This window comes from Canis aureus, chromosome 5, assembly GCF_053574225.1.
Source record: "Canis aureus isolate CA01 chromosome 5, VMU_Caureus_v.1.0, whole genome shotgun sequence".
Taxonomy (NCBI): Eukaryota; Metazoa; Chordata; class Mammalia; order Carnivora; family Canidae; genus Canis; species Canis aureus.
Genome location: NC_135615.1, coordinates 37,726,422 through 37,751,286, shown reverse-complemented (window position 1 = coordinate 37,751,286; position 24,865 = coordinate 37,726,422). Strand labels below are relative to the sequence as shown.

General features: G+C 44.7%; 1 long non-coding RNA gene across 1 annotated transcript; it reads right to left on the bottom strand.

The window, feature by feature from the left end:
- Positions 1 to 800: 800 nt before the first annotated feature.
- On the bottom strand, positions 801 to 21,671 carry LOC144314027 (uncharacterized). The gene is made up of 2 exons (XR_013379673.1): positions 20,817 to 21,671; positions 801 to 1,734 (listed from the first exon to the last, which is right to left on the bottom strand). It is a non-coding gene; the product is annotated as an uncharacterized LOC144314027 (long non-coding RNA).
- Positions 21,672 to 24,865: the final 3,194 nt, after the last annotated feature.

Here is a 24,865-nt window from a genome sequence, read left to right as displayed (position 1 = left end):
ACAGATCAGGATTTATCTAAGGCAGGCATAGTTGGAAGACTTTAGCATTATGAAGGGAGAGGGCCACATCAACTAGAAAACCAAATGGATCCTGTTTGATCACATCCTTGATCTGCCAATTTTGAGAGAAATTTTTTCATACTTTGGACTTTGTACTGAAAAACAAAAACAAACATAAAAGAGTTTAAATATGGGCAGCCCGGGTGGCTCAGCGGTTTAGTGCCGCCTTTGGCCCAGGGCGTGATCCTGGAGATCTGGGATCAAGTCCCACATCGGGCTCCCTGCATGGAGCCTGCTTCTCCCTCTGCCTGTGTCTCTGCCTCTGTGTGTGTGTGTGTGTCTCTCGTGAATAAATAAATAAAATCTTTAGAAAAAAAAAAAAAGAGTTTAAATATTAGATCACATTGACTTGATCAAATCCCAAACATGGCTGTGGAAGTGAACAGATCCTGTCCTCAAACCCTCCTCACAGGGCTCCCTCCTGTCCCCAGGGTGTCCTTTTTTTTTTTTTTAAGATTTTATTTATTCATGAGAGACACACAGAGAGAGGCAGAGACACAGGCAGAGGGAGAAGCAGGCTCCGTGCAGGGAGCCCAATGCGAGACTCGATCCCAGGACCCCGGGATCACACCCTGAGCCAAAGGCAGATGCTCAACCTCTGAGCCACCCAGGCGTCCCCATGGTGTCCTTTTATTGCAGCTCTGGGACAAACAGAATAAGCAGACCTTTCTTTTTTTTTTTTAATGGTTTTTTTTTTTTTTTTTTTTTTTTTTTTTTTTTTTTTATGATAGTCACAGAGAGAGAGAGAGAGAGAGAGAGAGAGAGAGAGACGCAGAGACATAGGCAGAAGGAGAAGCAGGCTCCATGTACCGGGAGCCCGACGTGGGATTCGATCCCGGGTCTCCAGGATCGCGCCCTGGGCCAAAGACAGGCGCTAAACCGCTGCGCCACCCAGGGATCCCTAAGCAGACCTTTCAATGCTGCCACTGTAAGCACCAAGTCCAGGGAGTCCATGCTAGAAGCCCACACACTGTGCAGGAAGCACCTTCATGGACCAGACAGCCAACTGTTCCACCAGACACACGGCAGGCAACTGCAGGAAAGTCCAAAAGCCCCTTCTGGGAAAAGGCCTCCTTGCCCCTCCCTACTTTTAAACCTTGGCAACATGCCACATCAGAGGTGACATGTTTTACCTGTAAGTGCCTCAAAAGCCCCATGGGGCTTGGAGAGACTCAAGCCTGATCATCAGCAGCAGCCATTTGCAGATGTGCCCAAGGCAGGCTCCTTTGTATTACTTTGGTAATCAACTCAGATGTCACCTCTCCAGAGGGGACCATTCCTGACACTTCACAAAGATCTTGAGACCCTAAAGATGAAGCTGCCATAAGTCTCGGTCTCTGCTCACACAAGACCCTGGTTTTTTCTCCTTAGGCACCGAAGCTTCCTAAGAAGGGAGGCAGAGCCATCATCTGAAAGGGTGGTGGTGGTGGTGGTAGTTCTTTTAATAAGTTGGTTAGACTTTTGATTTTTTCCTCTGGTTTTATCTTCTATTCTGATGAAATGATTGTGATTTTCACCTTGTCCCAGAACAGAGCTGTTGACTTGTTTCCCAGGAATCGTTACTAATTTCATGCACCATCAGGTTTTGTGTTCTTTCATGTTTTCCATTAAACTTTGTTTCCTCCTCTGGGATGCTGGAACATTGTGGGTACCACATTGTCATGTGCTGGCATGCTGGGGGTTGCAGAGAGGCCAGAATTAACTTGGAGGAGAACTTGTCCCTTGATGACACCAACCCACATGAAGTCTCTCCAGACTCCCCACTCTCACACTGGAGCAGCCATGGCTCACTAATCACCACGAAGCCTGGAAAGGGCCTCCAGCCTCTCCTCAACAGCACTCCAGGCAGCCACCACCAACTGAACTTATTGGCACTATTGCTTGATTTATTACAATGATTTAAAAATAAGAAATAGGGATCCCTGGGTGGCGCAGCGGTTTGGCGCCTGCCTTTGGCCCAGGGCGCAATCCTGGAGACCCAGGATCAAATCCCACATCGGGCTCCCGGTGCATGGAGCCTGCTTCTCCCTCTGCCTGCATCTCTGCCTCTCTCTCTCTCCTCTCTGTGCATTCTCATGAATAAATAAAATCTTTAAAAAATATAAAAATAAAATAAAAAGAAGAAATAAATCTGTCCTCAAACTGGATTCAGTTATACTGTTGCTCAGATCATGTTCCCTGTACTCAGAGGGCTATTTCATGAATTTTCCCAGCACCAAAAGTCTATAAGGTGAGATGATCCCTTGTTCTTTTAAGGAAGAAGGAAATCTCTCTGAAAATATCTTTTAAAAATAAATGTTGGGATGCCTGGGTGGCTCAGTGGTTGAGCATCTGCCTTTGGCTCAGGGCGTGATCCTGGGGTCCGGGAATCGAGTCCCACATCAGGCTCCCTGCATGGAGCCTGCTTCTCCTCTGCCTCTCTCTCTCTGTGTCTCATGAATAAATAAATAAAATCTTTAAAAATAAATAAATAAATGTTAACGTTTCTAAAGCATGGAGAAGTTACAGAGAAGAAAACATTTAATGGCTCATATTTTCATTGCCAATATCACTCCTGTTGATATTTATTAGATAATAATTTTACCATTAGAATAGTAGTACATGTATAAAGTTCAAAACTTTAATTATTAAAGTATAAAGTAACAAGTGATAACTTCTGTTCCTACCTTTCTGAATGGTAACAACTATTATTTATTAATAGTTTTTTATGGGTCCTCCCAGAAAAATTATATCTAAGTATTACACACATTCTTTTAAAATTTACCAAAAAAGGGGCAGCTGGGTGGTGCAGTTGGTTAAGCATCTAACTCTTGGTTTTAGCTCCAGGTCATGATTTCAGGGTTATGGAATCAAGCCCCCGGTCCGGCTCTGTGCTCAACGCAGAGTCGGCTTCAGACTCTTCCGCCCTCTGCTCCGCCCATCCCCTCCTCTCAAATAAACGAATGTTTAAAAAATAAATAAAATATACCAAAAAGAGAGAGTGAGATCATGCTCTACATTATGTTCTGCACTTGCTATTTTTCTTCTTACCAAATAATACATCTTGACATTCTTTTCTGATTCACCCCGTTCAGTTTATCAGCACACCTGGTTTTCCAACATATAGAGAGAGGTGTCATCATTTATTTCATCAGTACCCTATTAATAGCGAAGCCCTTGACAGTTAAGATGCTATTCACCAGTATGAGAGTAGAGACCCTGACTTCATTCATACACTCTTTTTTTTTTTTTTTTTTTTTTTTTATGATAGTCACAGAGAGAGAGAGAGGCAGAGACACAGGCAGAGGGAGAAGCAGGCTCCATGCAGGGAGCCCGACGTGGGACTCGATCCCGGGACTCCAGGATCGCGCCCTGGGCCAAAGGCAGGCGCCAAACCACTGCGCCACCCAGGGATCCCTCATTCATACACTCTTAAGCTTACGGCTCCAAAGATTATTCGGCTTCGTTCACAACATCTGGCAAATATAACTACAAAGCAAAGCATCAACACAGCTGGGAGTGGAAGTGTGGTATAAAAAAAAATCACTTGCAATGCACCACAATGAAGATCACTTGTAATGACATAACCACTAACAGCTCTAGGAGAATCAGTCATGTGATGGGGCCAGGTGGTATTGCCCTGGATGATATCAGTGCAGCATTGCTTCACACAGATTTTAGATTAACAGAGTCTCAGAAGCCTTGCAGCACTGAAAATGCCTTATTTTATTTAGAATCGGTATATTCTCTAGAGCTGCTGAGTCCACAGAGGCACTATGCTTTCCTATCACCGAGGTGCCTTGATAGTAGGGCCATCTTTCATTTAAGTGTATGCATGCATGCGTGTGTGTGTGTGTATGTGTGTGTTTGTATATATATATTTTAATTTTTAAAAAATTCTCCAGGGAGAGATGCCTGGGTGGCAGTCAGTTAAGTGTCTGCCTTTGGCTCAGGTCATGACCTCAGGGTCCTGGGATAGAGCCCCAGCATCGGTCTCCTTGCTCAGTGAGGAGTCTGCTTCTCCCTCTTCCTCTGTCTGCAGCTCCCCCTGCTTGTGCTCTCTCTCTTTCTGTGTCAAATAAATAAATAAAATCTTTTTTAAAAAACCAAAATCTCTCAAGGGAAAGAGATTTTTGCTTTGTCTAATTCTAATTCTACCAGGGAATTGTGGTGAACATTTCAGGCAAAACTGAAATTAGTCTCATTTGACCACTGGATAACTGTGTGTCCTAGGCATGTCACCTAGCCTATGAAATGGTACTAATGATGCCTACCCCAGTGGGTTGTTGGAATGATTAGCTGGACAATATATGTCCACAGGAAACATATGGTATGTTCCCACTTGTGTATCTAAACACATATCTAATACATTAATCTGCAAAGAGAGATGTCTGAAGAGATGTTCACCACAACGTTAATGCTGGTTTTCTCTTGGTGTGGGATTTCTGGAGGGTTCTTTTTTTTCTTAGTTTTTTCCTTACTGCTTGGTTTGTTTATTTGGAGGATTTGAAAATTTTTTACTCAGGAAAGACTTTTACAAAAAACATAAAGCCATTTTCAAAATGAGACATGCATATAAAGGAAATCACACATAGTAAGTGCTCAATCAATGGTAGATGTTATTGCTGTGAAAATTTATCATGAAAAGATGGGTTGTTCAATCTCAGAAAATCACCATTTAACCATCTTTTAGACCCACAAATCTCAATCCTTAAGAATATGGTCTTTGAAGTCAGACAGTTCTGGTTTACATTCCAGTTCTGTATCTTTTTTTCCATAGTCAATCTTTTTAGATGCTGTATCAAGAGCAAAACACTATCACTTATGGCTTTGGTTCCTCCATCTATATAATAAAATGCTTTTTCCCTCATCTAATCACCTAAATCCTACACAACCTTCAGAGCTTTCAGTGTTTCCAAGCAGCCCTAAATGTATAGAATTCTTGGAGTACTTGCAGACTTGTTCATTTTTTAGGGCCCTAGATAAAATAATGGAATCTGGTCATAGCCAACATGCTAATTCATTACACAATATTTATTCTTCCCTCTCTCTTTACCAACAGAACTTAACTGTTATGCAAGACAGCAAGGTGCCCAATTAAAAATACTCACCTCTCAGACTTCATTGCAATTAGGAGTGGCCATGTGGTCCAGTTTGATCAATAAAATATAACCAGTATTCTTTTTTTTTTTTCACTTAAAAAAAAAAAAAGATGTTATGTATTCGAGAGAGAGAGACAGAGACAGAGCATGATGGGGGGGCGGAGGTTGGGGGAGAGGGAAAAGCAGACTCCCCACTGAGCAGGGAGCCAGACGGGGGCTCGATTCCAGGACCCAGAGATCATGACCTGAGCTGAAGGCAGATGCCCAACCAAATGAGCCATCCAGGTGCCCCTATAAGCATAGTTCTTATATATTACAAGAGACTTCCAAGAAAAATGCTGTATCCCTGATCAGAAAGGATATGCATGGCTTTAATAGGTTCTTTGCCCTTAACTCCCCATTCCTGCCTAAAGCAAGACAATAACACTTAAAGAGTCAGTAGCCATATTTGCAATTATAAGAGCTACCCAGGGCAAGAAAGCAGAAGTCAGGTTTTTGATGGCCTCACAGAGATGCTATACAAATCCTGGACCACATGCCCTACACTCCCTGTTATGGGAGAAAAATTAATCTTTACTGGGTTAACCCACTGTTGTCTGGATTCTGTTACATACAGACAAATGCAATTCCAAGTGAATATGCTAATTTATATGGTTGCTGTGAGGATTCATATAAGATATTTGTTAAGCATTTAGCTTAGTGCTTAGTATCTGGAACACAGGAATAACTTAAATAATTATTTGTTGATGAGTTCTAATATTGTTCCTAGTAAAAGGGAATCAGGAATTGAAGATATAGTCTATGGCACAGACTGTAACAGAGAATTGAGAACTTTACTTATTCATTCATTTGCAAAGTTCTTAGAATCTTGCCCAGCAGACAAGAAGCACTTTATAAATAAATATTGAAAAATAAATAAAATCCTAACAAATGTTTACTGATAGCCCACAATATGTCTGGCACTGTTCTAGATGCTGAGATTATAGAAGTGAGCAAGACAGTATTCCTGCTTTTAAAGTACTTGCATTTAGAAAGAATAGGAGGAGGGGCAGCCCGGGTGGCTCAGCGGTTTAGCGCCGCCTTCAGCCCAGGGCCTGATCCTGGAGACCTGGGATCGAGTCCCCCATAGGGCTCCCTGCATGAAGCCTGCTTCTCCCTCTGCCTGTGTCTCTGCCTCTGTGTGTGTGTGTGTGTGTCTCTCATGAATAAATAAAATCTTAAAAAAAAAAAAAAGAATAGGAGGAAATGAACAATAAGCAAATAAATGAATACACAAGGAATTACATGAAAATAAAAAAAGGATGATGTGATAGAGACATAGGACTCCCTGGGTGGGCTATACAGGGAAGGCATCTTGGAGGAAATGACATTAAAGGTAAGACCTGATCCAAAAAAAAAAAAAGACCTGATCCATAAGAAGGAGCCAACTCTTTAAAACTCTGAGGAAGAACATTGCAGGCAAAGGGAGGCTTGTCAAAGATCCTAAGAAGGTAGGTATGAGTTTGTTGTTATAAAGGAACAGTCTTCCTGAAATCACCAAAGTTTGCATTTGCTTGCACAGAGAGGAATGCATACAGAGGGTAAATCCACATTTTATACTGCCTGAAACTCATAGACTTTGGAGGACCCTCTTTAGGTAAAAGAACATTAAAGTACACATTTAAATAGGGTTTTGCAAGTGAAGTGAGTGGCTCTAAGGCTTAAGCTTCATGAACTTCAGAGGAAATTTATTTCAGGTTGGATCTGAGGTGATACAGAAAAGTAGATGTGACATATGAATTATTCAGACTCTTTTGGTAGTCAGAGACCCATCTGAGTAGACGGAGTGAAAAAGTTGACATTTATGATAAGGATCCGGGATATCTCACAAGACCCTGGGATGAGAACCTGGCTGGGCCAAATATATATCACAACCAGAGTCTCAAACGCAAACAAAACCCCCCATGTTTTACCTCTTTTCTAAACATACACACGTGCTTCATTCATATCTTTCTCTTTGAAGAGCAACTCCACGTGCTTTCCTGACACATGAGCAAGTCTGTGGCCACCCATGTTACATGCTATCACTCCCCCCACCGGTTCCTAGTTCAACTTCCCAGGGAAGTAGTCTGATTGACAGGCTTGAGTCAGGTGTCCATCCCTGTGTCAAAAAAACAGCAGGATGGCAATGAGGAGACCACTCAACTGTGAGAGCCAGACAAAGGCAGTCGCCTGAAAAAGAGGAATTACTGTGGGGGGTGGGGGGTAATGTGTCTGCCTCACCTGCTATTCTCTGACTACAGAGCAGCGCTGTCCAACAGAAATACAATGCGATGAACAAATACGAGCCACATATGTCATTTAACATGTTCTAACAGATGACATTTCAGAAATACAAAGAAACAGATGAGACAAATTTTAATAATATATTTTGTTTAAGTCAACATATCCAAAATATTATTACTTTAACATATGCAATATACAAATATCTTACATTCTTTTACACATACTAAGTCTTCGAAATCCAGTGGGTGTTTTACATTTACAGCACATTTCAATTCAGGCCAGCCATATTTCAAGTGCTTAAGGGCCACATGTGGCTAGTGGCTACTATGGTGGACATGCAGGTCTAGATTTCTTGGCTGAGATCTGGTTGATGCTGCTACTCATGCACATCACAGCAGGCCCAAGTCTGAAATGATCAAACAACCTTCTCTTGCCTGACGCAGTTGTTATTACTGTGCGTCTGTTCTTGGGCTCTGATAAATGTGCAGGATTAATCATTGCTGGCTTTCAAAGTGCACATAGCACAAGCACAGTTGCTGCCAAATTGCAATTATAGAGTTCTATCTTTTGATGGATCCAGAGTTAATGTCTTTGCACTTCCTTTATTCCAGAAATGAAATTAAAGCCACTCACACAAACAAAGGGCCCACAGAAACCTGCAGTTCCATCAGCAAATTGTTCAGCCTTGGTAGGAAGGTCATTAGACTGGTTTTATAGAGAGTCCATAAAGCATCGGGAAAACAGATAAATGTCAAAATCTTGGTTTGCTCAGCTGCACTTCAGCTCAGCCTCCCAAAGGTAATAAATGCATCTCTCCAAAGAGTATCTGCTTTCTCTTCAGTTCGCTGCATCCAGGTAAATAAGCAGTAGAAGGCCTATTTCTTTTTCATTACATGTATCTTTCCCCCAAGTTCTAGCCAACACAGATGTATACAGATTAGATTTGCTCCATCTCATGTGAAGAGGCTAGTTTCTATTCTGGCTATTGGTTTTTCAGATGAGTTTGGTTGTAAAGACAAGATGTGGCTGGTTTAGAGTGTCTTACTTTTTTGTCCAGAGGCAATTTGTGATGGCTGCCTTGTAAAGTGATAGCTACTATACATCAGGCATCTCTTAGGTGCCACCCGATGCGCTTAGTGCTTACAGACATTGTCATTTATTTTTTGCAACAACGCCATAAGTCAGTATTATGATTTTTTAAAAAGAGTTTATTTATTCATGAGAGACAGAGAGAGAGAGAGGGGGGGGGGGGGGAGAGAGGCAGAGACACAGGCAGAGAGAGAGAAACAGGCTCCATGCAGGGAGCCGCATTAGGAATTCGAACCCAGGACTCCAGGATCATGTTCTGGGCCAAAGGCAGGCACTAAACTGCTGAGCCACCCAGGTGTCCCAGTCAGTACTATTATTAACACCCCCATCCTATAGAGGAGGAAAAAGAAGTTCGACAAATGTTAAGTGACTTGCCTGAAGTCACATGGTTACTGTTGTGCCCAAGATTGCGAATCCGAGAAACCACCAAGGAGCCGAGCCGACACCGATGCAAACACACGAGGGTTTATTTATAAGCTCGAGCTTGGGTCCAAGTATACCCGACACAGCGGAGCAGGGACTTGGACCCCGAAGTGGGTTACAGCTGGGTTTTTTATAGGCTGGTCTAGGGGATTTCCAGAAGGGATGGAAGAATTAGGCTGGTCTAGGGGATTTTCTACTATGGGCCTGGGCTCTGTTGTCTTTCTGATATGGGATTACCTGCCGAGGACATTGAGGACATTCTGCAGTTTTTCCCTTTAAAGTTCAGCTCTTATTCACAGGGGCCTAAGATGGCTGTACTTGTGCTAATGCTAAACTAGGTGGGATGGCCTTAATTTTTCTCGGCCTCCACAGTTACTAAGCAGTAAATCCAAGATTTGAACCCAAGTTGCCTGACACCAAAGCTTTAGCTGCTAAGGTCTGCATAGCAATTCAGGGTAATTTCTGAAATAGAAGGACTTCCAAGTCTCTAGGGGCCAGAACTTTCACCAGAAGACTTCTTGGGGCAAGGTGTCTGAGAAGAGAGGATAGTGGAATGAGGTCACCAGCGGACAAAGCTGAAAGGTGGCAAAATGGAGTTCTTCTTAAGTGGAAAAAATAAAGACAGATGTGCAAATGCCTAGGGAGTGAAGCAGTTGACCAAACCTGACAAAGAGGGGCGAACTCTCCTATGCCACCAGTGTAAACCAGCTCTGACCTCATTCAGCAGTCTGGAGCAAGCCACCAGGCTTTCAGTAATGTAAAGATAATGGCTCTGCCTGGCCTCCCTGAGGACCTATTTTGTATTAACTAGTTAATGGTTATACACTAGTTTGAGCAGTCAAAGGGCCCAATAAAATCTTTATTCAAGCCTTTTTAGACAGAACTGAGCCCCTGTTGATGATAAATGTTAAAGGAAGATCAAGCCCTCGTCATCAATTTTATTGCTTTAATTGAGCAATTTGGCAGTCCTAGGCCAGTCAAGAAAATAATAGTATGCCCACAGTAATTAGTCAACTTGACTCTGAGAGACACCACCAGTAATGTTCTTAGGACCTGAATTTAATGTTGGTAACCTCAAGTGGAGGGCTGGGCATTGGATAAATATTTGTTGAATGACTAAATGCACAAATTCGATGTGTTTGGCACACACCTACTATGTGCCAAAGAGTGGCTTGCAAATATCAGCCTTTAAAAAGCTACCTTTCTGATGACAACGTTCTGCCTGAGATTGAGAATGATTCCATGTTGTACCCAATGTGGGTTTCTCCATCAGTGAGTTTCCGCACAATCAGCAGTAAAGTAAAAGCACTCAACAGTCCTACTGGACAGCAAATTATCAAAAAATTTCTCATAGCAAAGAGAAATCGAAAATTCAATAGTAGCTCTCTTGGCAGAATGGCCCTGGAAGACAGAAATCTTCATCTGCCAAACGCAGGAAAAATAAAAGAATTTTCAGGAGTTATTTTGATAACAACTATAACATTTAAAATATGCAGAATATTTTCATCCTTTAAAGAACCGCATCTACTCAGATTTCCAGAAGGGAAGAGTATGTAAGTTCTCAGAGTTGGAAGTCGATCTCAATTACATAACAACATCCTGTCAATTCTGACCTGTTTGGAAAATTGTGAAATGTGCAAGTTTCCATAGAAATAAGCAGGCAGGGATCCCTGGGTGGCGCAGCGGTTTGGCGCCTGCCTTTGGCCTAGGGCGCGATCCTGGAGACCCAGGATCAAATCCCACATCAGGCTCCCGGTGCATGGAGCCTGCTTCTCCCTCTGCCTGTGTCTCTGCCTCTCCTTCTCTCTCTGTGACTATCATAAATAAATAAAAATTAAAAAAAAAAAAAAAAGAAATAAGAAATAAGCAGGCAATTGTTCAGCTGATTTCAAAGGTGGCTACACCCTATTAATCATTTAATACCTTACCTCATGTGAGATAAACACAAGAGAAGTCACTACCAGGCTATCGTATTTTCTCAAATCCTCATTTCTTCATTCATTCTTTTATTCATTTTACTAAAATAAATTGACGGCCTACTGTATGCCAGACATTGTTCCAGGTACAAGTGAAGCATGAACAAACCAAGATCACCTGTCCTCCTAGAATCTACATTTTGGCAACTACTTTCAATTCCCAATGGAACCCAAGTATGCTTCAATTTGTAGTTTAACAAAATGAAATAACCTTTTGGGCCAGCACTCAGATTTCCTCATGTTGATTCATTCTTTTAGCCTACGAACCGATGACAGTCATGTTTTCAACAGACCTCACTGTCTAAATGGAAACTCAAGGCATTTACAACAACAACAATAGCAACAAAACACCCCTAATACTACAAGGTATTAAATACCATGAACAAAGCAGATAGAATGCAGTGAAAATTCAGAGAAGGAAATTCATCTTCATGGAAAAGATAACTAGGAGGCATCTGATTTAGGATTTAAAGGAAGGAGGGGCCCCTGGGTAGCTCAGTCCATTAAGCATCTGATTGTTGATTTTGACTCAGGTCATGATCTCAGGGTTGTGAAATTGAGCCCCGAATTGGGCTCTGTGCTGGGCATGGAGCCTTCTTAAGATTCTCTCTCCCTCTATCCCTCCACATTAGATCTCTTATAAAAAGAAAAAAAAATAATTTAAAGGTTAAGTATGATTTGCATATGTAAAATATGAGGAGGGTGGGACACATAAGGATGATGGATCCTCTGTAAATGATCAAAAGTAACATCTTAGTTTCTTAAATACATGTTGGTAGAACAAATCTCTGAAAGCTGCTATTGACTGAATGTTTATGTCTCCCAAGAATTCGTATGTTGAAGCTCTAATCCCCAGGGGTACTGGAGGTAGGGCCTCTGGGAAATAAGTAGGTCATGAAAGTGGAACCCTCATAATGGGACTAGTGCCTCTACAAGTAGACCCTAGAAAGAGGGACAATTTCTCCCTCTGCCAATCTCTTTCTCTGCCATGTGAGGGTACAGCGAGATGGTGTCATCTGTAAACCAGGAAGAGGGCTTGTGCCAGACCCCTGCCATGCCTGAGCACTCATCTTGGACTTGCAGCATCCAGCACTCTCAGAAATAAATGATTGATGCTTAAGACACTGTGTTCGTGATATCTTGTTATAGCAGCCCAAACTGACCAAGACAAAAGCAAAGACTTCAACCTTGCTTTCAAACTTTATCTAAATGAAGTTTAGAGCAACTATTGTCCCCAGTTCAACTGGATGCTCAAGGTCAACCTCCAATGAAAAGTCAAAATAGTGGAAGATCAGTTTCATCTCACATGCTTATGATGGACCTGCAGATAGAAATGTTGTGTTGCAAGTAATTCTGAGGCTTCATTAAGGTTCAGCTGGAAAGGGCCTGTGATCAATTAGTTATGTCTGCCACAGGCACAGGCTTCCTGTGTGGTGGATGATTTATTTGCCATCCCTGGGTTAAGGTCAGACATCTGAATTGCCCAGGGAGGAATGCTGTGCCATACTGTTTTTTTGTGGTGGTTTTTTTTTTAAAAGATTTTATTTATTTATTTGAGAAAGAGGGTGCGTACACACAGCAGCAAGAGGGGGGGGCGGGCAGAGGGATTAGCAGACTCCCCACTGAGCCCAGAGCTGGGATCCCAAGGACTCTGATATAGTGACCTGAGCTGAAGTCACTTAACCGACTGAGCCACCCAGGCACACTGCCATCATGGTTTTTAAACTGTTTTAGAAGTAAGACCCTTGTTCAAATGAAATCTTACTCAAATTCCAATATTTTAGAGTGGAGCTGTCCTGGTGAATAGGGAAGTGAGATGTCTGGAGTCCCAGCCACCTACCCTCCTTAAGTGACACGGGGAACACGGTCTAAAATCACCACTTTATGTGACTGTTGCTTTCCATGTTGCAAGAAGAGCAGCATTTAATAATTTGTTTGGTTCATATTCAATTGCACAAGAGGATGATAATCACCATTTTACAGATGCAAAGACTGAAATTCAAAGCAGTGAAGTGATAAGCCTGCAGCTCACACAGGTTAGTGATGAAGTCAAGATTAGAAGCCAGGCCTCCTCCCTCTTACGGAGCAGGGTGTGACACACCTCTAGCTCGGCCGTTCCCCCAGAACTTGCCAGGGGCTGAACCCTGGGGTCTTCTCAAGAAGAGAGTTGGGTTGGGTTGAAATAGAACATAAGGAAATACTCTGAAAATCTGCCTCACTCTGCCCTCCCCTACATATCTTTTCTACAAGCCCTGTCCTCAGCGACATATTAGAGGTCTGCAACCCTGAGCAGCTCAGGGCTCTCCAGGACTCAGGTTTCCTTCTCATTTCCTGAGACTTGCAGGAGAGGAGGCAACCCAACATAATCCCTCCTCCTCTCTCCTCAGCTATTTCTTTCTTTTTTTTTTTTTTTTAAGATTTTATTTATTTATTCATGAGAGACATACAGAGAGAGGCAGAGACACAGGCAGAGTGAGAAGCAGGCTCCTCTCAGGGAGCCCAATGCGGGACTTGATCCCAGAACCCCAGGGTCATGAGCTGAGTCAAAGGCAGCCACTCAACTGCTGAGTCACCCAATTGCCCCCCTCCTCAGCTATTTCTTTTCTTTCTTTCTTTCTTTCTTTCTTTCTTTCTTTCTTTCTTTCTTTCTTTCTTTCTTTTTCTTTCTTTTCTTCCTTTCTTTCCTTTCTTTCTTTTCTTTTTTTTTTCCTCAGCTATTTCTAAGAGGCGCCTGTCGCCTCTGCCTGCACTGGGTCGCCTGGGACTGAGGTAAGGTGGTTACAGAGAGTCTCCACGTAAAGTACTTTCCAAATTCCACAGCGCTTTTATCATCTCACCAAGCCCACGCCGCACTGCTCATCACTGCTCATCTTCACCACCATCACTTGCAGCCTGGGCCCCTGCGGCAGCCTCCCCTCCCACCTCTTCTCCCCAAGTCAGCTCTGCCCCACCAGGTTCCCTCCTACTTTCCACACCCAGGAAGCCATCAGATAAGGCAGATCTGATCTGGTCACTCCTCTGCTTAACACCCTTCAACGGCTTCCCATTGTCCTTCCCATTGTTCTCAATGGAAGGAGCACTTGTGAGAAAGTGTGTGGGCGTGTGTTGCTGTGTGCATGTACACTCTCACAGAGGAGGGTGGTTTTCAATATTTAAACTGGAACCCAGCAGTACTATAGGCTCCATACGATACACAGCAACGTAAACTTATTTAGGCCTTGTCTCATCCACAAAGTAATAGGAGTAGTGGGTATATGATAGGTCTCCTGGGCAAACATCAACAGGATGTTTTCTCAGCTATGTTTGGAAACAAAAATCTCGTGGTATGAACCAACTACAGTGTAAAATTAGCATAGTGTATTATTATCCTAAAAACTCTGAAAGGAGACTGAGGTACACAGATGCCTGCAGAGGTGCTCTACCACAAGGTGATTTCTAGATCACTGAAAGGGTGCTGGGGTGCATTAGAAGAAACTGAGTCATTCCTGACATAGTAGCCTGTGTGTCAGTATTACCCTAGCACTGGCCCCTAGGTCCTAAGTCAAGGGGGCTTCCCCAAACCATGTCCTCACAATTTAGAAAAAAGGCCCTTTCTGATAGTTTTTCCTTGGTGCCTTAATATATTTCTTTTTATTTAAAAAAAAAAATAGATATTTTGGGGCACTCGGTGGGCTCAGTGAGTAGAGCATGTGACTTGTGATCTTAGGTCATGAGTTCCAGACCCATATTGGGAGCAGAGATTACTTTTCAAAAAATTAAATATAAATTTTTAAAAAATATTTTAAGTAATATTTTTGAGAAAGAATAAGAAAGATGGAGGCATCATATTCACTGATTTTATATATTTATTTTTTTAAGATTTTATTTATTTATTTTGAAAGAGAATGCATGCACCAGTGGGAGGAGGGACAGAGAGAGAGAGGAGGGCGAGAAGCAGACTCCCCACTGAATGGGCAGACAAACATGGGGCTCCATTGCAGGACCCTGGGATCGTGACCTGAACTGAAGGCAGATGCTTAACCTACTGAGCCACCCAGATGCTCCTCCCTAATTTTAAACTATATTATAAAGCTAAAATAATCAAAATAGTATGATACAGGCATTAAAACAGGGGCACCTGGGTGGCTCAATGGTTGAGTGTCTGCCTTCGGTTCAGGTAGTGATCCTGGGGTCCTGGGATCGAGTCCCAAAACAGGCTCCCCATAGGGGGTCTGCTTCTTCCTCTGCCTATGTCTCTGCCTCTCTCTGTATCTCTCATGAATAAATACAATCTTTAAAAAAAAAAAAAAAGCAAAGGGGAAAAGACAGTCTCTTCAATAAATCATGTCGAGAAACCTGGACAGTCACATGCAAAAGAATGAAGCTGGACAGCTTACACCATATTCAAAAATTAATTAAAAATGAATTAAAGACTTAAACGTAAGACCTGAAACCATAAAACTCTTATGCGAAAACATAGGCAGTAAGTGCCTTGACATCAGTGTTAGCAATAATGTTTTGGATCTGACACCAAAAGTAATTCAACAAAACCAAAAATAGACAAGTGGAACAATATCAACCAAAAAACTTCTGTATAGCAAAAGAAGCCATTAAGAAAATGTAAAAGCAACTCATAGAATGGGAGAAAATATTTGCAAATCTTATATCTGATAAAGGATTAATATCCAAAATATATGAAGAATACATGTAATTCAATAACAGAAAATTGGATTAAGAAAATGGGCAGAGGGGCACCTGGTTCTGTGGTTGAGCGTCTGCTTTTGGCTCATTTCATGACCCCAGGGTTCTGGTATCAAGTACCACCTCGGGCTCCCCACAGGGAGCCTGCTTCTGCCTCTGCCTATGTCTCTGCCTCTCTCTCTCTCTCTCTCTCACTCTGTGACTATTGTAAATAAAAAATAATAATAATAATTAATAAATAAAAAGAAAATTCGTGTTCATTGCAGTATTATTTGCAATAGCCAAGACATGGAAGCAACTCAAGTGTCTATGGATGATTGAATGGATGGAGAAAAGGAATACATTTGTGTAGAATATTATTCAGCCATAAGAAAGAACGAAATCTTGCCATTTGCAACAATATGGATGGACCTTCAAGGCATTATGCTAAGTGAAATAAGCCAGACAGAGAAAGACAAATACCATATGTTCTCATTTATATATGGAATCTAAAGAAAACAAAACCCAAAAATAAGTTCACAGATAAAAAAGAATGTTGCCAGAGGTAGGAGGTGGAAGGTTAGGCAAAATAGATGAAGGGGGTCAAGAGGTACAAACTTTCAGAAAAAAGAAAAAAAAAACACTTACTTTAAATCAGGCAACACATAATATTTCAAAATTCCAAGGATACAAAAATGCCTGTAATAAAGGCTCCTTCCCACCCCTCTTTCAGTGACCCTGTTGCCCTCTTCAGAAGTAATCACTGATACTGGTTTCTAGAAATAGTCTATGCATACATAAGCCTGCATATTCATTAAAATAGTGGAAATTTTATATTCATTAAAATAGTGGAATTTATTCCCAGTGTCCTCTGCCTTGCTTTTTCCCCCTCACCTTGACTTTTCACTCAACAATTTATCCTGAGGTCCAGTTTCATTACATGTGACTGTCATGAACTGTGACTGGGCCATGTCCTTGGGAATCTCCATGGGCAAGAGAGGTTTTGTTACCACTGAAAAAAACTGTCTGACTTGGGGCAGGGGAGTTGGGCCTATATTTACTAATATTTACTGATCCTGGAGCTCATCATCTGAAGGGCAGCTGGTGTCTGGAGCCAACAGGGCAGTTAGCACCAGCCTTCCTCAGGACATCATTCAGGGACACTTATTTATTTTTAGACCTTTGAAAATATATTTTATTTATTTATTTGGAGGAGAGAGTGCACATGAGCAGGGAGGAGGTACCAAGGGAGAGGGAGAAGCCAACTTTCAGCTGAACAGGGAGCCTGATGTGGAGTTTGATCCCAGGACTTTGGGATCATGACCTGAGTTGAAGGCAGATGCTTAACCCACTGGGCCACCACAGCACTCCGATTTTTAGAGCTTTAAAATCATTTTTAATTATATAGGAAATACATGAATATATTTCTGCAGGAAAAAAAAAAAAAAGGTTGAACATCTCAGTTGAAATAAAAAAAAAGCCCCTCTGAGTTCCCAAACCTGTGTCAACTCTCTACATAGAAGTGTCTACCATAGCTTGGGTATCTTAGGCCTTTTGCCTTTTTTTTTTTTTTTTAAGATTTACTCAAGAGAGACACAGAGAGAGAGAGAGAGAGAGAGAGAGGCAGAGACACAGGCAGAGGGATAAGCAGGCTCCATGCAGGGAGCCTGATGTGGGACTCGATCCTGGGTCTCCAGGATCACGTCCCTGGGCTGAAGGTGGCACTAAACCACTGAGCCATCCAGGTTGCCCAAGGCCTTTTGCTATGTGGGGAAGATTACTGTGTTGTGTTTTCCTAGGTGGGATCATATTCTTTGTACTGTACAATTTGCTTTTCTCATTTAACATTTTGTTTTGGCCCTATTTCCATTTCAGGGAAAGTCCTTTGTAACCCTCACATTATGATTCTATTGTATGGACGTACCATAGTTTATGCAAGGATCTTCCTCTTGATGAGCATTTAGGTTCCTAATTTTTCAACATCCAAATAAACTGGCTTCTTTTCCCATTTCACAGCATATGGCATGGCAGCTCCCTTCCCAGGATTTCTGTAGATGCCAAGGTTGCCTACATTTTCCTGGTCTCTTCCTGTCCCTGTCCTGTTCTTGAATCCACTAGGGGCTTCTCTATTCTCACCTCTTTCCCCATGCTCATCATTGCAACTCTTCCTTCTATATTCTTCCAACACCAACAACTACACTGAGATTTGTGGGTGTAGGAGAGGGGTCACAGCACAATGCTGAACAGGAAATGCATTACAACAAATACCAGGCAACACTTCTGAAAAACTTCTTGTACCACTATACCCTGGGGAAGAACCACTGGCTGAACTTCTCAGGCCCCAGCAATTTGCCAGGTTACCTCCTCTCTCCCAAGGGTCCTCTGCCATCTTCCCAAAGCCTTTCCAATTCCAATGGCCAAGGAATAGCTGCTCAATTCCTATTGCTTTATTTTTACCTTGCACAGCAATTTAACTGTCCTCATCTTGCAGCATGATTAACAGGCCCCCCCCCCCCGTTCAAATCTGGGTTCTGCCATTTGCTTTCTGTGTGACCATCTGCAAGTTACATAGCAGCTTCAGTTTCTCTCAGCTTCAGTTTCTTATGTAACAGAAGTTACATTAGAATGTATTTAAAGCAGGGCACCTGGGTGGCTCAGCTGGTTAGGCATCAGACTTTGGCTCTGGTCATGATCTCAGGGTTGTGGGATGGAGCCCCAAGTCAGGCCCCACTTGGAGTTTGCTTTCTCTCTTCTCTCCATCCCCCACCCTGGACCCATGCTCATTTATTTATTTAAATAAATAATTCTTAAAAAAAAGAATGTATTTAAAGCCCTTAGTACAGTGCCTGGTACATTAGTTCATATCATATTCACTAGGATATCACCTCTCACACTGAGAAATGACCTATCAAGGTGTTGACCTGGGATGCCTGGGTGGCTCAGTGGTTGAGCCTCTGCCCAGGGTGTGATCCCAGGGTCCTGGGATTGAGTCCTGCATCTGGCTCCCTGCGTGGAGTCTGCTTCTCCCTCTGCCTGTGTCTCTGCCTCTGTCTCTCTCTCTCTGTGTCTCTCATGAATAAATAAAAAAAATATTTAAATAAATAGGTAAATAAATAAATAAAACTAAATCAAATTAAATTAAAATCAAATAAGTGTTTTCTTCCCCACTAATGCATTATAGGGAAGATTCCTTTCAGTTTAACTCCTTAGAACTGTTTCTTATGCAATGCGTGAGTTCTCAGGGGTTTCGTGGCCAGCATGAAAAGAAATTCTTGGACAATAGAAGAGTGCTTCATCCAGTCTACAGAACTGAGATTCAATGCAATCCCTCCCCTTCATACTCCCTTCACAGTGCATCCCTCCCTCCACCCAGGGGTTCAAGGCAGACACTTGGGAGTCACCCTTAAGCCTACTCTCCCCTGACCCCCATCCTTAGGCACTCAGCAAGCCCAGGTGGGGTTACCTGCAAATTCTATTGTCCCAGTACTCTGGGCCAAGCCACCATGAGCTCCCATCAGGCAATGTGGCCATGTCCTGGCTGGCATCTCCACCTGCCTTCCTACAACCCATCATCCTCCATGCTAGCAGAGGCCTTGGAAAACATGAACTAGATCACTTCCCTCTCCTGCTTAAAATCTGTCAGGGCTTCTTGCTGCCTTCAGAGTGAAACCCAGGCTCCATGGCAAAGCCCACAAGACTGTGCCCAATCCCCTCTTGCTGCTTCTCCAGCTCCATCCTCCGTGGCCTCACAGCTTATCCCCCACCCCCAACACACACACACACACACACACACACACACTCCTCCTCTAAGCACCGTGCCACCTGCTCTGGGCCTCTGCACTGGCTTTCCCCTAGAACACTCCTCACACCTGGAGCAGCTGCAGTGACTCATTCTCAGTTTGCCAACTGCGGTGCACAAAAGCCTTCCCAGACCACCCCACTCTAAGCAGCCCACCTCTCCAATGTCTCCAGCTTGTACCCCCTGCTCATGACCTTCCAGGTCTCTCTGCCTGCATATGTTTACTGTTTGCTCCCCACAAAACCATGAGCACCATCTGGGCAGGCACATTTTGTCTAATTCACTGCTCTGCACCCTGCGCCTTGCACAGTAGGCACACAGTAACCAATGGCTGAACAAATTAACAGACTACTTCTGCAAAGAAAATGAAGAGGAAACCTCCAGAGGAACGCGTGATTGGAAGACACACTCCCAAGTGAGGGTCCTAAGGGAGCAATCTCTCCGAACAGGAGTCCCAGTTCCTCACTTAGGAAGGTGTAGGTTGCCTCCAGGAGTGAGGCCCCAAAGTCCCAGGGCCTCCCAGGGCCTCCCGAGGTTGTGAGAGGGAATGTCTCAGAAATGCCCTGATTGCCACAGCAAAAGGGCAGAGCTGCTGATTTCCATGCGGCCGCTGCCCTTCTTCCACCCACCAGAGAGCCCACTGAGTTGCCATAGCAACAGAGGACTGCACCAGAGTCCAAATAGGGATGCGTACATCTCCCAGCACTTCTGTGAGGGCAGGAAAGGGGGGTGGGGGCTCAGCCCACAGTTGTGCCCAGGCTCTGTCCGCCCCGCCTGCTCCGGTCTAAGCCACACGCCCTCCTCGGCCCGCCAGCCCCACCTCGGGGGAACACGGGAGGAAGTCCTCCCTTCAGAGTCCTCTCCTCTGTGTTCTCCCCCGCTGTGGAAGGCAGGCCTCATCTCTGTATCCTGTCCAGGCCCACAAATTGGCCAGAAGAACAAAGGAGAAAGCAGTCTCTGGTGGTGCACAGCTCTCAGAACAGTCTAAAGAATGTTTTCTTTTTAAATACAAGTTTGTTAGTCCGAACGGTCATCTCCTGGAGTCTTTTTGGTTCCCTTAAAGAAGCCAAACCCGGCTTTTAATCCCCAGAAGCTAAGAGCCCTTTGAGGGGGCTGCAGGGAAGCAGTTTGCATCATTTGTCAAGACAACAGACAACAGCGTTTACCACTGTCTGAGCGCGGGGCGCGCGTCACTTCTCTCAGCCCTTACGACCCCCCAGAAAGGAAGGTGTTCGAGTCCCTCCGTCCACGCCGGGAAGCTGAGGCACGACGGCTCCTGGGGTCTGGCGGCTGCCAGGAGGCCAAGCTGCCCTGTGAGCACTGCGCTCTCAGGCTCGGAAAGCCAAGCCCCCGGCCCCCGCGCTGCCGCAAGGGCACAGCCCCGGCGCGCCCCGGAGTCCTCCCGCGGCCCCCTCCCGGCCACCGCGGCCAGCAGCTGTTGGCCCCGGCCCCAGGCCGCCTCACCCCCACGGGGATCTGACAGCGAGGAGCTCAGAGCCGGAACAAAGGCGGCTTTCTTCGCCCCTTCTTTAGAAAGCCCGAGTCCTCGCCACAGAAGCGGCGCCTCGGATTGGCCGCTCCCATGGCAACGGGCTGCGTCCCCGTCCGATGACGTCAGCGCAGGGCGGCGGGGCCGGTCGCCCGCGGTGCGCTGCCCCCCGCCGGGCCGGCCCTCCCGACCCGCCGCCAGTTCTGAATCCCACGCTTCCTAGTTACAGCCTTTCAGGCCCCTGCTGCCGACGAGCCCTTTGTCACCTGCGTTGAACTTCCCCTCCCGCAGCCCTCCGTCACTCTCGGCTGCTGGCTCTTCTGTGGTTCACGAGGCACCGAGCGTGTGCGTCCAGCACGCCCTGAGGGGCCGATAACTTGCACACCGATTTCTGACATCCGGGCCTCGGGGTCTGGCGCTGAGATCTTTTTGCTGCAGTTGTGACCTGGGGGTGGGGGGTGGGGGTGGGTCTGTGGTGGCCTCTGGTTTGAAGCCCGACCTCTTCGTTCAGGGACTCCCGAGCACCTACTCTGTGCCAGGCGCTAGAGACGCCACGTTAAACAAGCCAGGGCGGAACCTGACGTTTGCCCAGCGGAGAGGGACGGTAAAAGGACATAGAGAAACAAACTACCGTGATTTGGAGAGTGCTAGGTGTGGTGAAGATAAAGGAGCTGAGGAGCTCTGATCCTACAGTGGGCCTTTCCCTCTGTCCTCATCTATTCCAGAAGGAGGAGCACACGGGAGGAAGGAGAGGAGGAAGTGATGCTTGGTGCCCAGTGGGCACGTCTGGATACAAGTGGCAGAGACTAAACTTCAGGCAGTGACGAAGCTGGGAGTCCGAGGCCTGATAGTCGTCAGGACTCTACAGAGCCTCTTCCCTCTCTCCCTGGTGGTCAGATTCCTTTTCCTTCCAGTGGCTTTTCCCACAAGGCAGACAGTGTGCCTACTGACAGACCCTGTGAGTTTTATTTTCCAAGCTGCGGTCACACAAGACAGCCTGACCTCAAGCATTCTTCCATTCTAAGACCATAACTCCAAAGGAAGCCACTCCTGGGCCTAGGTCAGAAGTTCCCAGCTCCATCAACCAGCGAGGGATGGGATCAGAGTACGAACAAAGAGGCTCCTGAGTTCTCGGTTCATTCTTTGTGGTTGGGAAAGGCGGGGAGTTCCGGGGTGCAGGCCACCCTTACAGAAAGAGACCCATCTACAGCGTGTGTCCCTCCACCCCTCACCCTAACCCCATCCCACCTGCACTCCTGCTTTCTTACTTTTATGGTCTCAGTTCTGTTCCTGAGACCTGGCCCTATGCCCCAGTTCATGTCAGCTCAAGGTCACTCTCTGCTCTGGGGACCTCTCTGCCCACCTCACCTGTGTCACCTTCATGGGTTGTCCCACCAACACTGGTTGTTGTGTTACAGAAAGTTTTACTGAGGATCTAGGGGCTAACAGAGGGGGAACACTCCATAGCTCAGAAGAAGAGCAACGTATGCTCCACATATAGAAACAGTTCTTCAACTGCCTTCTATCCTTTGTGTTCACTGTAGGGAAATCACATGCTTTCCCTTCTTCCCTGACCTTTCTCTTGGAGCTCCCAGCAGGAACCAAGAAATTCCTTGTTACTTTCTGATGCGGAGGTATTCGGCTCCCCACCTCTACTCAAATCAGATTCCTGAGCCTACCCTGGCATACCTAAAAACATATTAAGGTTCTTTGCTAAATAAAAGAATCCTCATTCTGAGCCTATAGAAGTCAGGAGAGGCTCTGGAGCTGTAGTTACTTGCTTAACCTATCCACTATCAAATTCTTAGGGCTCCTATTCCCACCGACCAGAGCAAGGACAGGAGGTAGGGTTGGAGGGGTCCACACAAAGATTCCACTTTGGCTCCAGGAAAATGTGCTGTCCCTCTCAGTGCTGAGATCTTGTAAGGTCAGAAAAATTTGCACATGATCTATCCCACTACATCTCCTACGATGTTGTGTGGATCTCTGAGACTTGTTTTGAGGGATGGGCTCCGCAGGTCACACAGCCCAACACCCTGAGGGTAACTGGAAGAGGAAGAATGAACGGCTCCCAGACTGTAGAGGTCGGGGATGCCTCAGCAAGGGACACAGGATCTCGTTCTGAGAAGAGGAAGGGTAACATGGATCTTCTCACCCACACCCACTGTCAGTTATATTTTCCAGCTGAGAAAGTTCGAGTCCATGCTTGCATTCCCAGGACCTGCCCTTTTCACTCTTGCTGGGGTGGGGATCAGCAAATGCTAGAATTCTGACAGAGTTGCCACCTCTGACTCTCCCTACTGGATTTGTGAAGATTCAAAGATGACAGTCATCTGGGAAGCTGTGCCCTTACATGTTGCCCGCTGCCTGAAGCTATTTCTGTGAACAATCAGACCTCTCTTTTTCTATGGCCTCAAAAAACCTGTGCAGGGATAGACTGCCCAGGTAGGGCACTCACAGCTCTAGCACCTTCTCTTGGAGGCCATGTTCAATGTTCTGAAGGGATGGGAGGAGGAGATAGATGGAGGAAAAAAGCTGTCCCTTCTGCTTCTGTCTTCTTATGTCACCAAAGATTTCATGTGAGGAGAGTTACAAAGATCTTAGTGTTTGTTTCTTGGAAGTCTGGTTCTTTCCCATTTCCTCAGATTTCCTGGAGCCTGGACCTAGTCATGGACTCCCTCTGCCTCTGTGGTCTGATCAAACTGTAGGCTGTTTCTGCAAATGCATTGGACTTTGAACCTAGGGGCTAGGCTACATGGTCATTGGCATCCCTTCTCCTTCTTACAAAAGGGAAGTAATAGGTTAGTGGAGCGAGCAGTGGGCCAGGAACAGATGAGTTTGGGGATCTGGTCCTAGTTCTGATGACTTGTGACTTTCTGCAAGTCACTTGCATCTTGGTACCTTGGTTTATCATTCATAGCATGCACGGTTCGACAGAGGCAGTTTGCTAAACCCTGGCCTCTCATGTGTACTTCCGTATTTTTTTGCTTGTGTATCACCTATACTATTATATACTTAATATTTTTCTGAAAATTGAATTACCTTTTTAACTTGGCTTCATGGTTAGCAATGTATCCATGAAATGACATATTCAATGTGCTAGTTTTATTTTTTTCTACTACGTGCTAAGATAAATACTTATTTTTAATTATACTCATCTGTACAATCCCTGAAACCATCCTAAGTACCACATGCATATACCACCCTTTGGGAAACACTGAATTAGAGCATCACTTTTGTACCTAAATGTCTTCACCCCTATTGTGAAATTCTAATAATCCCCCAAAGGAAAAACAATTTCATAAAGAAAAACATAAAGTAAAAAGAAAAAGAAAAACATATAGCATTCCTGAGCCAAGAGACAGCATGACCCTTGGACAAAATGGTTTGTGTGTGTGTGTGTGTGTGTGTGTTTAAAGTGTGTGTGTTTAAAGTGTGAGTGTTTTATTTATTTATTCTGAGAGACACAAAGAGAAGCAGAGACATAGAGAAGCAGGCTCCTCACAGGGAGCCCGATGTGGGACTTGATCCCTCATCCAGGATCATGCCCTGAGCCAAAGGCAGACACTCAACCACTGAGTCACCCAGGTGTCCCCAAAATGGTTTGTGTTTGACAACTTTTTATTTCCCATCACACTTTACAGGTTCCAACTCTGATTCCAATTTCTTGAGCCTGAGGAGTCTACAGGACTCTGCTGCTGCTCTCTCCTTGGAGTTGCACACGGTCTACCAAAGACCTCAGTCCCAAAGTGCCCGAGGCCCGCCCCTGTATCAGGTGGTGGGACTACTGTGACCCTATGAAAATGGGATCCAAATTCCAAATGACTGGAGGGTTGGCCTTTTATCTTAAGCAAGCAATCCCAAGGTTAGAGCAAGTCTTGTTGGTAGGTAGCCTCCTCCAGTTCCCTTCACCCCCGCTGCTTCCTGGAACTATCTGGATGACATAATTCAAGAGACTCATGGGGATCCTCGGCTGGGAACGCTCTTCTCTGGTAAGGTACTAGCAAGCAAGAGAGACAAGGGT